The sequence below is a fragment of the Pinus tabuliformis genome, chromosome 7 (genome assembly GCF_031772625.1).
Source record: "Pinus tabuliformis cultivar Carrire ecotype Pingquan chromosome 7, CPIR1, whole genome shotgun sequence".
NCBI classification, from domain to species: domain Eukaryota; kingdom Viridiplantae; phylum Streptophyta; class Pinopsida; order Pinales; family Pinaceae; genus Pinus; species Pinus tabuliformis.
In genome coordinates, this window is record NC_142293.1 from 96,727,786 (window position 1) to 96,739,990 (window position 12,205).

Consider the following 12,205-nt stretch of genomic DNA (forward strand, 5'->3'; position numbering starts at 1 on the left):
GGAAACGACATCTACTCAGTATAATTTTAACCCTTTCTTGTGCTGAGATAGATTATTTATGAAAAAGGACTACGTTGACTGAACATGGTCAATAGGTTCTCTCTCGTATTGTTTTACACTTTTTCGGGCTTGAGAGACAAATCTACGAAAAATAACTTGTGGAGTTTTCTTTTCATCCCTTTTCAAACTCTCTAAACATGAAAAGGACCGAGTTATCTTTGTCGTTAAACTCGTTAAAACATCAAATAGCGACAAACTTGTTAATCGTGACAAGACCAAGTTTCACCTTCGCTAGACTCGTTAAAACATCACATAGTGATGGATTCACTCGAAGGGTGGAATTATACAACAAACATATGTTATCCTCCTCAAGCTTGATAAACATAAAGAGGTAATGCTCAGCAATGACTGGGGAAAATGGAAAAAGGGGTAAACTACTTTTGGTAGCAGGTCGCTCTTGAACATGACACTTTCACTTCATCACCATGACTATTTGGGTTGGGTTATCATACCATTGGTCTATCATACCATCCATCACTTTGTTTGGGTCAATGTTACCAATTCATTTCAGTGTTGATGACATGTTCAATAGAAGTCATTCAGTTAAAATTCATCCTTTGCAATACCATAAAACTTCATTTTCATGACCGACATTCCTGAACCTTGTGTCATAAGTCAAATTTCGTCTCCAAAATCATTACACTCATTTCATGTCATTTGAGATACATCAAGGCCCTCCTGCGACGAGTCGCTTCTTGTCGACATCAGCTCATTATCCAAGAAGTTGACTTAGAAACACCCTTCCAGTACCTTGAGACTTACATACATCAATGGAAAGTTTCTCGCTTCCGGCGATAGGTTGACATCAATGGCCTTCGACCAAAAGACTTTGTATGGTGTTCGACATCAAAACACATATTCACACCATGCAAAATGTATTGCAGTACCTTGAGGATCATTATCATTATCGGTGATTTCTCTCGCATCTATTAACGGCTCACATCATTGGGTGGTAATCAGACGGTGCCTTCCCATGTTCGACTTCAGATCACATATTTTCATGGTTAGACTCGTAATTGAGTGAAAAATTGAACGAGATAGAAGACCCTGGATCTAGTTTCATCCATCCGGGCTGCGATTTTAGGAAATGTACCAAATCATCTGTACAATGGCTTTACATTGATGGTCATTCTGATCATGGGTCTATATCTGTAGATGACTGTCTATGTACTTGTAATGAAAGTTTATATGCTGAGCATGGGTATGCCTTCCCTCATCAATTCATGAGAAAAAATCAAAATATCATGATATTATATGTTATAATCAATGTAGGTCACCAACCACTTCGGAACCTCCTCATCATGTCGTAAAGCATTTCACTCGACATTACATTTTCGACTTCATGCTTTAGGGGGTAGTTGTTACAGATCCATTTGGGCACATCACTCCCATCATCCAGATTAGTGTTTTAGGGCTCATCAAACCCTAATTTCAGTTGCTACATGCCCTAAACAAGTCAACCTTTTGAATGTCTCCTTCCCAGACAGTTTCATGGCCTGAAGACATCCTAAAATGACCTCTGGAGGGACCAACGCAGTTAGGCCCATGCAAGGGTGCACTGCAGAGCAGTTAATTCCATGCTAGGGTGCTCTGCAGAGCACTTAGGCCCTATTTGACCTGCACTAGGCAAATTTGAGTGAAATTCAGACAGGGTTTGGGGAATATTCTTATCTTTTGGATCCTTCTAGAAGATTCCCACACTTACCATCTCCTATGAGCTCAAAAATGGATGAGGAATGAGTTAAGATACCTCCTATCCTCTCATCCCTTCCTCCATGGAAATAATTCTAAGTATGTAAGGTCATTCAATACCCTCATTGATGACAAAACCTCCTCCATCTTCCTATAAATTGAGCACTCATCTAAGTGATCAGGGGACTGGAATTTGATGATTGTAAGGAGATAATGTTAGTTTGAGAATTGAGACTATTGTAAGTGTCGTTATGGTGCCGGATTATCATGCTTATGATGTGATGTGGATGGAACCAAAGCTGGAGGAGTGACTTCAAATCAGGCTTCATGGTTGTAATTCTTCCTTCTATTCAATAAAGTATTGGCACCCTTTTCCATATGCTTAGTTGATATGTGATGCTTATATGTGTGAATGTATCTGATTCCATTTACTTGTAATCAATAGATCTTTTGCTTTGATTGGTTCTTTGTCTTTTGTTGATGTTTACAGGTACTTCTCAAGCGTGTTAAGTACGGGAAGGAGCGACGTGATCAATAAAAAGGAGACAAGAGGAAAGCGATAGTACACGTAGGTCCTCTCATTCTCTTTGTCTTATCTATTGTTTATAGGAAAAGGTTAAAGTGCTTTAAACTGTTTTTCTAGATATAGCTACTGTCAAGGGAATTAGTATTTATCCATAGATACCAAATTCCTCATAACGCATAGGTAGTTCATCTTAAGCAATTACTACAATCAAAATCGTTTTGCATGACAGGTTTTCCATGACAAATATGGGTCTATTAAATTTCTTCCTTGGACTACAAATCAACTAGAATGATTCAGGGGTCAAAACTGGTTATTCCAAGTATGCGAGAGATCTCTTAGTTCACTTTCACATGATCAACTACAAGCTAGCAATTACACCTTTCTTATCAGGGGTACACCTTGAGGATGGAAAGGATACATCATTTATTGATTGCAACATGTATAGACAATGTGTGGGGAGTTTCCTCTATATAATTCAGTCTCATCCATATTTACCATGTGGAGTAGGCACAATTTTCAAATACATGCAGGAGTCACATGAACTACATTAAAAGGATATTATTAAGAAATTACCAATAATAATTTAATATAAGATTTGTTTCTCTTCGTAATAATCTCTCCTTTTATCAATTTTAAGGTTATTTGGTCGACTCTTTTTAATTTCTTATCCTCCATACCATATTTATTACCCTTGATCCTTTCTCTTATCTGTGGATTTGTCTTGACGATGAGTCTTGTTATAAACTTGAAACATCGACACAAAAATGGCTACTGGGGATCATAATCCAAATACTCAAAATTCCCAAGATTATCGCCACAGAAATCTTCAAACACTCATTTGTGGGAATTATTGGGAACTGAGCTAAATAAGAGCGCGAGATTTCATCCACAAACTAACAGAGAAATAGAGGTGGTAAAAATAATAGTAGTGCATATACAGTGAGGATATTGAAGTAAGCATCCCAAGAATTGGGATGAATAGCTACACTATGTGCAACATTCTTACAACCATGCCCTACATTCTTCCACAAAAAATCTCCATTCCGAGCTTATTTTAGATACTTGCCTAAGTCTCCTTTGAATTTTTCTTTTGGGAAACATATTGTGATAGATGGACATAATGATGTAGACAATGTTATGAGTTTTATTCAGAAAATCCAAATGGTGCATCAAGCAGTACATGAACAATTAGAGAAAAGCCAAGCCAAGTACACAGTGAAGCATGATAAGCATTAAGTAAATCATCAATTTCAAGTTAGTGATTAAGTTTGGTTACATCTCAACAAGTAAAGATTAAAAGATGAAGATAAGAAACTTAAACCAATCAGGTATATTCCAAAGAACATTGGTACTCATTCTTTATGTCTAGATTTACCACCATTTATGCAAATATATTTAGTTGTAAACATTGAGAACATAAAGTTGTATGGACCTACTATTATCGTGGATTAATATGAGAGTGGTCAAGTTCCTACGGTTTATGACTTTTCTTCTGAATACTTGGTGAACTACAGACATAAAGAATTTATACTTGATAGAAAGATAAGGAATTCACACAGAGGCGTTGCGGAGTACCTTCGAGTGGGTCTTAAAGGTTATATCTAAGAAAAGCACAATGGATAGAGATCAAGAAAGTGACGGAGTTATACCCTCACTTATTTAATGAGTAAACCAAACTTTTGGTGGTCCAAAAGCTTCTAGTGGGGAATATTGATCCAAGAAGATCCTGATGATCAATAAAAATTGATTTCTTCAAAAGTTGATGCCAAGTATCCCTGTCAAAGAGTTCATAGTTATCTTTCCAATGAAACTTGAATGAAGTCAAACACACATCGTATGAAAAAGTTATGGAAATTTGAAGTTTTCAAGAAAGAGGGAAAAAGTTGGCAGGGTGTGCCATGTGGCAGCACCACAGGAGGACATGCGTAGGTATGGATTCCAACATAGTAGTATAGTTGCTGACAGGTGGACCAATCATAGTGTGATATGTGGTAGTGTGATATGTGGTAGGATTTGTTGACATGGTTGATAGGTGGCATATCTAGAAAAAGACACATGGTATAGATGACTCGACAAGTTGTCATGGCAAGGTTAACATGGCAGCTGATTGGATGTGATGTGGGCTAATCATAATTTTCCATGTGGAAACCTTTGTTTGGCCAGGAAGGTTCTAAGAGAATATTGAACAGGTCAATAGGGTGGTTCAATCCTGTGACCTCCTCACCGCTAGACCAATGTGTTACCATTACACCATGTGTTGTCATTAGCGTGGATAAACTGAAACCAATATTTAAATTTTATGGGAAATCAAATACGAAAAAATGGAGTTCTGTGGGTTTCAAACCACAACCTCCGGGATACAACACCAATGGCATAACCATCAGAGAAAATGTGGGACTTATGTGGTAAAATGGGGATATGTTATGTAGTGTTTATTGAAGAGTATACACTGAAATGGGAGTCCATAGTTTGAACCCATGACCTCCCTACATTCATTAAAATGTTCCAACAAATGTGCCATCGTCAATGTTTGTTTAGTGGGTCGAGTGAAATCTTGTTTGGATTTCAGTTATGATTAAGCATTGGAAATTTATAATAATTCGTTATCACGAACTTGTGACCTACATTATATAACCAAAGACTATTTGCCAATAGTTAAGAGGGTCTTTTTTGTATGGAGAGAAAATCCTTCTGGTTTTAAAGCCTTGTTATATTGTGTAACTTAGCCAAAATTATTTTAGAAAGTGAATTATGAGTTATTTTGAAGACAAAAAAGGTTTTGATGAAACCACAACCTCTATAAGAGACTAGTAGACAAATTTGTATGTAGGTTGAAGGCTTGGAGCATGTAACAACTTCTTTGCATCATAATATAGAGGTAGCTCACTTGGAAGTTATCTCAGAGATGTAGCCACTCTGCGTGAACTCCATTATCAATCTCTTTGTCTTGTCTTTTATTTCTACTACTGCTCATTTTCTTCTCTTCGGACTTCCATTTGATGCTTAAGCTAACATGCACTTATAATTAAGAAAATTAAGTCATATTTTTGGATCACATGTCTTACTAACTTGGTGCTTAGCCATGGAGATTGGTATCTCCAGTACGTTGATGCCTACACCATATCTCATGAGTTAGTGCTCAATTAAGACTATCAGTGTCTCCAATAGGTTGTTGCCTACAAGTTTTGTAATGGTATGTTGGTGCCTACAGATATTTATAAAGATAATATTTTTTAGTTTTCAAAGATCTCCACATTGAACTTTGTATAGTGTGATTTAAATTTATATACATTTAATGTTTTGACGTTAATAATAATAAAAATAATGTGTAGTTCTATATTTTTTTGACATTTTGCATTTAAAACCCTTTTTAATACTTATGGATGTTTTTTATACGAAACCATCATAAGATGGACCAATGGATTTATTTACGTGGCTCGACCTTGAACATGGAAATTGAAACTAATCAAATTAGTCGTTATGAATGAATGAAATTTTTTCAATGTAGTTGATCTCCACCTCAATCATGAGTATGTTATTTGCATCATATTATTGTTGGTTCCACTGGAATGCATCGCCATATCTATGGTGATAATATCTCTATATAGTACTTCATCCAATATTTAAGGGGGAGAAATAGGAAGCATAAACCAACTGTTGCATGAAGATATGATTGCTTCAAACCACAATCAATTCCCTTTTTGCAATCACTGAACTACTCATCATTCTATGGATGTACTTCCATCTGTAGAGATACATGGGTGCCAACCATTGTACTCACCAGTTATCCAGGGAAGCAATCTAGATATTGAATATACTCTAGTCAGTGTTATATCATGACATCTCTATTTGGTTTTGGAAATACATCATCATCATCAATTTTACAAACAAATTATAATACAAAATTTCTTCTATCAAAAATAATATAACTATATTAGCACCAATAACTCCTCAAATGCTCTTCAAACACTTCAATAATACACATATTTTTAAACAAGTTGCCCACCTTGTGTTGCACTTTTAATTTGTCTAATTCAATTGTGTTGTTGGAAAAGGTGCTTCCAAAGCATATATACCCAAGCTTGCATATGGCAAAATATTTGTCATTATAAAAGAACCAATTGTAATTGACAGAGAGTTTAAGGGCATTTTTTATGCAATAATTGTAGAGATAATAAAAAGTTGTCTATTCCAATACCAAACTTCAAGTCATTCAAAAATGACTCATTTTGCATGATATTGAGAGCATTAAATGCATCACTATCTTTCTTCTTTTCCACTAAAAATTTCATTCATTAACTATACATATTTTTAAATACATCGAATATTCGTTTAAGATAGAAGATATTTAGCTCAGCCAAACACTAAACTAAAGCTATTTTAGGCCAAAGTTAAATATTCAACGATAATAACACATTCCCAGTTATTGAAGGCCAACTGTAGGTCATAACACCTCAACAATAACAGCACATCTCATATTGAGGGCCAACTACCGGTCACAACACTTCCAGCAGTAGTGGGGGAACAAAGACAAATACTCCACTGCCCAGTACATTCAATCTCTCTTAGTGGTTCTTCCACCTGCACAATTGGTTCTCTGTGTTTTAACTGAAAAGCACAAGAACAATTCCATTTGAAGGATTATATATATATATATATGCGCGTGTGTTGGGGTAGTGTTTGTGCGTGTTACTTTATCGTGGACAATGTCAACTTATGATTCGTGATTGATATGTGTATCTGATACAGTACGGCGTGAACGAAATATTCCAATACCGTGTGGAGCCTGTGAAATCACTTATTTCATTTTAATACTCTCCATATAATAATGGTTCAACAACCCATTTGACTTTTACTGGTTGGGGGCGGCCAGACATACCGAAATAAAGCAAAGTGCTATTTGTCTACTGTGAAGCTTCGTGTCATGTGATTGGTTTTTTCCATACACATTCATTGAAGGTCCAGAGAAATTTCGTTTTACTCTCTGTAAAAACATTGTAAAGAAGCAAAGTGCCATATGATTTGCTCTTTCTGTAAACATTCGTGGAAGCTTCGGACAAATTATGGTTTTCCTCTCTATAAAGAGATAGACATTCAGGAAAGAACCGATAACAAAAAGCCAGGAAACTTGAGCTTAACCCGATTGTATATTAGGGTTTTCGTAGAGTTAAACGTTGAATTTGCGGCTGGGCCTCTGATTACCCGAAGTTAAACGTTGACTTTGTGGCTGGCGCTCTGATAACCCGAATCTACAATCGAATTAAGGTTAAGGAAACAAACAGGTTAAAGATGGCCATGCCATATAAAGAGAAGTGGAAAAACTTAATTCCTAATCAGTTTGATTGCAGTAGCTCATGCTGTAAATTAGAAATGCTGCTCAGAGGCTTTCTTCAAAAATTTATGCAAATCTTGTTGTTAAATCTACAGAAGGCCAAAGATGAGAAACTCATGAAGGCTATCAGACCCTCATGAAGGACATTGAATTGGTAGACTCAAGAGGTCTTAAGTTCATATATGCCTCTCAAATTCACCTGCTAGGAAAGAGATCTCTGACTTCCTTGGGTACCAAATAGCCACCAGATGCCTTCCCACATATGGTATGTTGGGAAGAATCTCACAACAAAGCTGAAGAGCTTTCACCATGTGTCAAAGTTTATGGGATCTAGCTCCTGCGTCTGACTTATCATAGTCATGCAATCTATCTCCTTTAGATGGGTTGAATATTGAATGGCAACATCTCTACTGGTAAACGAGGTTGCCATATGGCATATGGATTCTTTCCTTTGGAAAAGTTCCACTTGGCGTACAAGCAGAGTTCACAGTGACTGTGGAGCTAAGACTTCTCAGATAGGCCCTGTTAAAGTTAAACAAATCTGGCTGGTTTTCATACGTTTACAACTTTGAATGGCCATTGAGTACGACTTGGACAATTTATAAAGGTTAGTTATCCCATCTTCTGCAGATTTTTAGAATAATGCATGTCTTTCTCTTTTTTTCTCTTTTGTTTTTTTTAAGAATAATGCATGTCATTCTCTTCTTAGATATTTTTCTTTATTATCATCATAGCTGTTTCATTTTTAATGATGGCACGGTTTTGGGCATGGTTGGTATTTGTATGATTTGGATAAGTATCCAGATAAGAGGTGTTCGTATAGAAGTACAATGATGCCCTTATTCAGATCACAATTAAATAATTGTGACGTGAATTTTAGAATATGAATATGTTCTTTTTGTTCTGATTCATTAACAACAATATCTTACACTTCTTACTCAATCACAGAAAATCTGCTGTGAAATCGTATAAATCTATATTTTAAAAAGATCTATAATCAAATTTGAACGCACAATCTATATTTTAAAAAATGATAAACAAATCTGAAATGCTGTATATCAAATTTGAACGCACAATCTATATTTAAAATATATATATATATGTGTTTGTTATGTTTTATTATTTCAATAACATTTTTCGATATATAAATTGATTCACCTAATAAGATAAACTTTTTAAAAATTAATATTTATTTTAAATTGATTTTCACACCTCATTCATAAACTTTTTCTATAGGTTACATTTTACATTTTGAAAGAAAGGAAAAAAAAAAAATTTAAATTTTCCTAATAAGATTGATTTTAATATATACCATTCATGAACTTTTTCTATATTCTACTTTAATTTATTTTTAGAAAAAGCAGTGTTATAAATAAAAAGCAGGATTGTATTTTGGGCCAATTAACCTTAATAACTTTCAATTATCAATTTTCTTACTAACTAAAAACATAATTCACAAACGCATTAAGTAGATAATTATCAAAAAGTTATTAATCATTAATGAGAAATTTTAATGCACACATTTAAATCAAATTAAATGCCTCTCTGTGTCACCATTGTGTTATCATATACACTTTTTGTAAACCCTTGGCCAATGCTTATGCATAAGTCTTGGTATTTTCCCTTAACAAAGGTCCTGTATCTATTTGGCCTCGAGGCTTACAGGATATGCCATGTTTATGTGCTCCATTATTTAGTTGCATTTTACGTTGGATGAGATGTTTTCGGTTGGAATCTTAATAGTCCCACCCAAACTAAATTGAAATAAGCTGAAGTAAGGACATCTACAAACTGCAGCATATGCACCAAGTGTATATTACAAGTTACATTACACTCGACTCCTTTATGACACATGTGGATTCAATTTTTCCTGCTTTTATTGTTGTGTTATTTACAAGATTGTTTTCCTGGGTTGTTTACTATATTTAAAATGTGTATGAGTTTCGTTTTCTTTTATTCATAATGCTCATTTGGCACCGCTATGTGTTGCTTATCTTATATACATCACAGCATGAAGCAACATTCTATGGCAGGTTACATTTGATTTCTGTTTGGTTTTAGTGCAATTTTTACTTTATTGTTATCTAGATTATTTAATATATTTTTTTAATTTTTTTAACTGGTTCAACTTATAAAAAAAAAAAAAAAATTGTTTTTCTTACTTAATTTCATATTTATTTAAATTTTTACATAACAACAAATTGATGTTAAGAATGAATGTTAAGTTTGTTTGTGTGCTATTTTTACCAAATAAATGGTGAAGATTGCATTTAATCAAGTTTCCTTTATACCTTACTTTCCAATATTACCTTCCGACAAAGATTAAAACAAAACCACAAATTAATGAGTTTTATTTATTCTTTTCTCTCAAACACATCATTTTGGCGTCTAAGAAGGTCACATGTTCACTCAAAACAATGGAAATTCTGGCATGATATCTAGAAAACAATAGAAATTTTGGCATGATTTTATAAAACTAGGGGAATTTTTTAAAAATCCTAGTTACAATTGTCAAGCCGCCAGTTTTTGATGTTTATTTCCACCGTAAAAAATGATTCAAACACTTCTACGATCCTATTTCTTAGGGGAAAAAATTGTATTCCAACAAAAAATAATAGTCGAAACAAAATTATAACCTCAATACATAATGTCTATAAAAATTTAATAACACCATATCTAACTAACTTTAATTTTACACCATACCATATATAAAAATAAACTATCTATTATAACAAATCTCTTCAATCTTAGAAGTAATATAGAAAGAAAGTGTTAATCTTCTGCTATGAGAATATCAAAAAGATTTTATAGTTTATAAAGAATGTATTTATCTCTTTAATCCTATTAAGTAGACACCATTAAAATCTTAATCTTCTTTTTTTCTCTTTCTTTCCCTTTTCAAACTCCTATGCTATCGGGTGAGTAGGGCTTCAAACACGTTTTTACCCCTTTCTTATTCATTAAAAATAGTTTATTTTCAAATAAGTTCAAACATGGTTTTACTTTTTTTTTAAATCTATTAGACAGTTTATTTCAAAATAAGCACATCATTGTTAACTTGTGAATGAATAATTTAAAAAAGTGTCATAAACACAGACATATACGGAAATCACGGGTTTCAAATTATTTATATATATATATATATATATATATAACCTTTGGTGAGAAAATGTAAGCAGTGATCCCTTCCTAGAGACGTTATTGTTGCTAGTTGGGTCACTGGATCTGTTATGAAATCCTAAACTTTCATGCATGGAAAGTTTGATGGATACCATCCTCTGATTCTGGCGACTGATTTTTTCATGAGCTCACTCTGTTACTTGTCCTAAGCTCTAGTACCCTCTTCACTCAATCGGACCAAGTCATCTACATATTGATTGCCAACTAAGGTAAAGGGCAGGACATCGCACTGGAGATTGAGGGGGAGTGGACTCAGTCGGGTGCAGATTGCAATTTGCAATGAAGACTCTCTGCAGATGACAACTAGTCATCGTTGTAGTTGGTAACGAAATTGAATGCATTTGTGGCATAACAGATTTGTTGGCAGAGACTCGAGAGTCATTAGATACATCCATTAATAACCTACGAACATTGACCTTACAGGACGCGCGCGATATCCATTATTCTCGTCTAATGGAGATGGAGATTCAAATGGAAATGGGCTGAGAGAGGTAAGTAATCCATCCTTTCATATAACCAGCCACTTGTGATCTTTGCTCAGTCTCCTGAATCACGATCCTATGGCCCCATCACCCGGTCGGTCGTTAACCTCGTTCTTTGTTTTTTCTTCCTGGTCTGTATCCAAAAAGGGGACGAGAGCATGGCACTAACATTTGCCAGATGTCCAAAGCCAAGCTTTCACGTTATCTCGCCATTTTTTAATCTGATTGTTATTCAGGCGGATAGATTTGTGGGTTGATCATGGAGAAAGAGCAAGACAAGGGTGATCTGGCAGTCGTTGTGAGAGCCAGTGGAGCCTCAGGCTTATGCCTAATTTTAGCCGAATTTAACCACACAGTATTATTATAATATTATTCGATGTGTCGTACTATTCGGAGATAAGCCTCTTGGGGATTTGACTAGCTGCATCAAGGTAAGTCATTCTTGCTCCAAGCTCTTTCACCGGGCATGCTTAAGTCGATTGCAGATATCTCGAATATTTGGGAATCGGACCGATAGGGACACAGTCAATTTTTTCACTGTGTTCATGTTCCTCCAATCTCTGAAATTGGACCCACATAGTCACAGTCACTTTTTTGACCGAGCCGATATCCATCCAATTCCCAAATATTTGGAGAATTTGCAATGACTTAAGCTCAGGTCTCCAGAATTTTTAATTAGCAATCCTTCAAATTGGAACAAAATAGGTATGGACTTGCTTACATTTGATCACAAATTTCATATGTAAGCATTACAATGTCCCCTTCGTGGAAATTGTGGATGAAACGAAGCCTTTTTGCACAATTTAATTGTTTGTTTGACACAATGATCTGCTCCTCACCATACCTTACAATCTACCATAAGACTTTTGAAAATTATCACCATAGAACTGTTGAAAATATCCATTTATGGTTGCTTTCATAACTTCTTTCCTC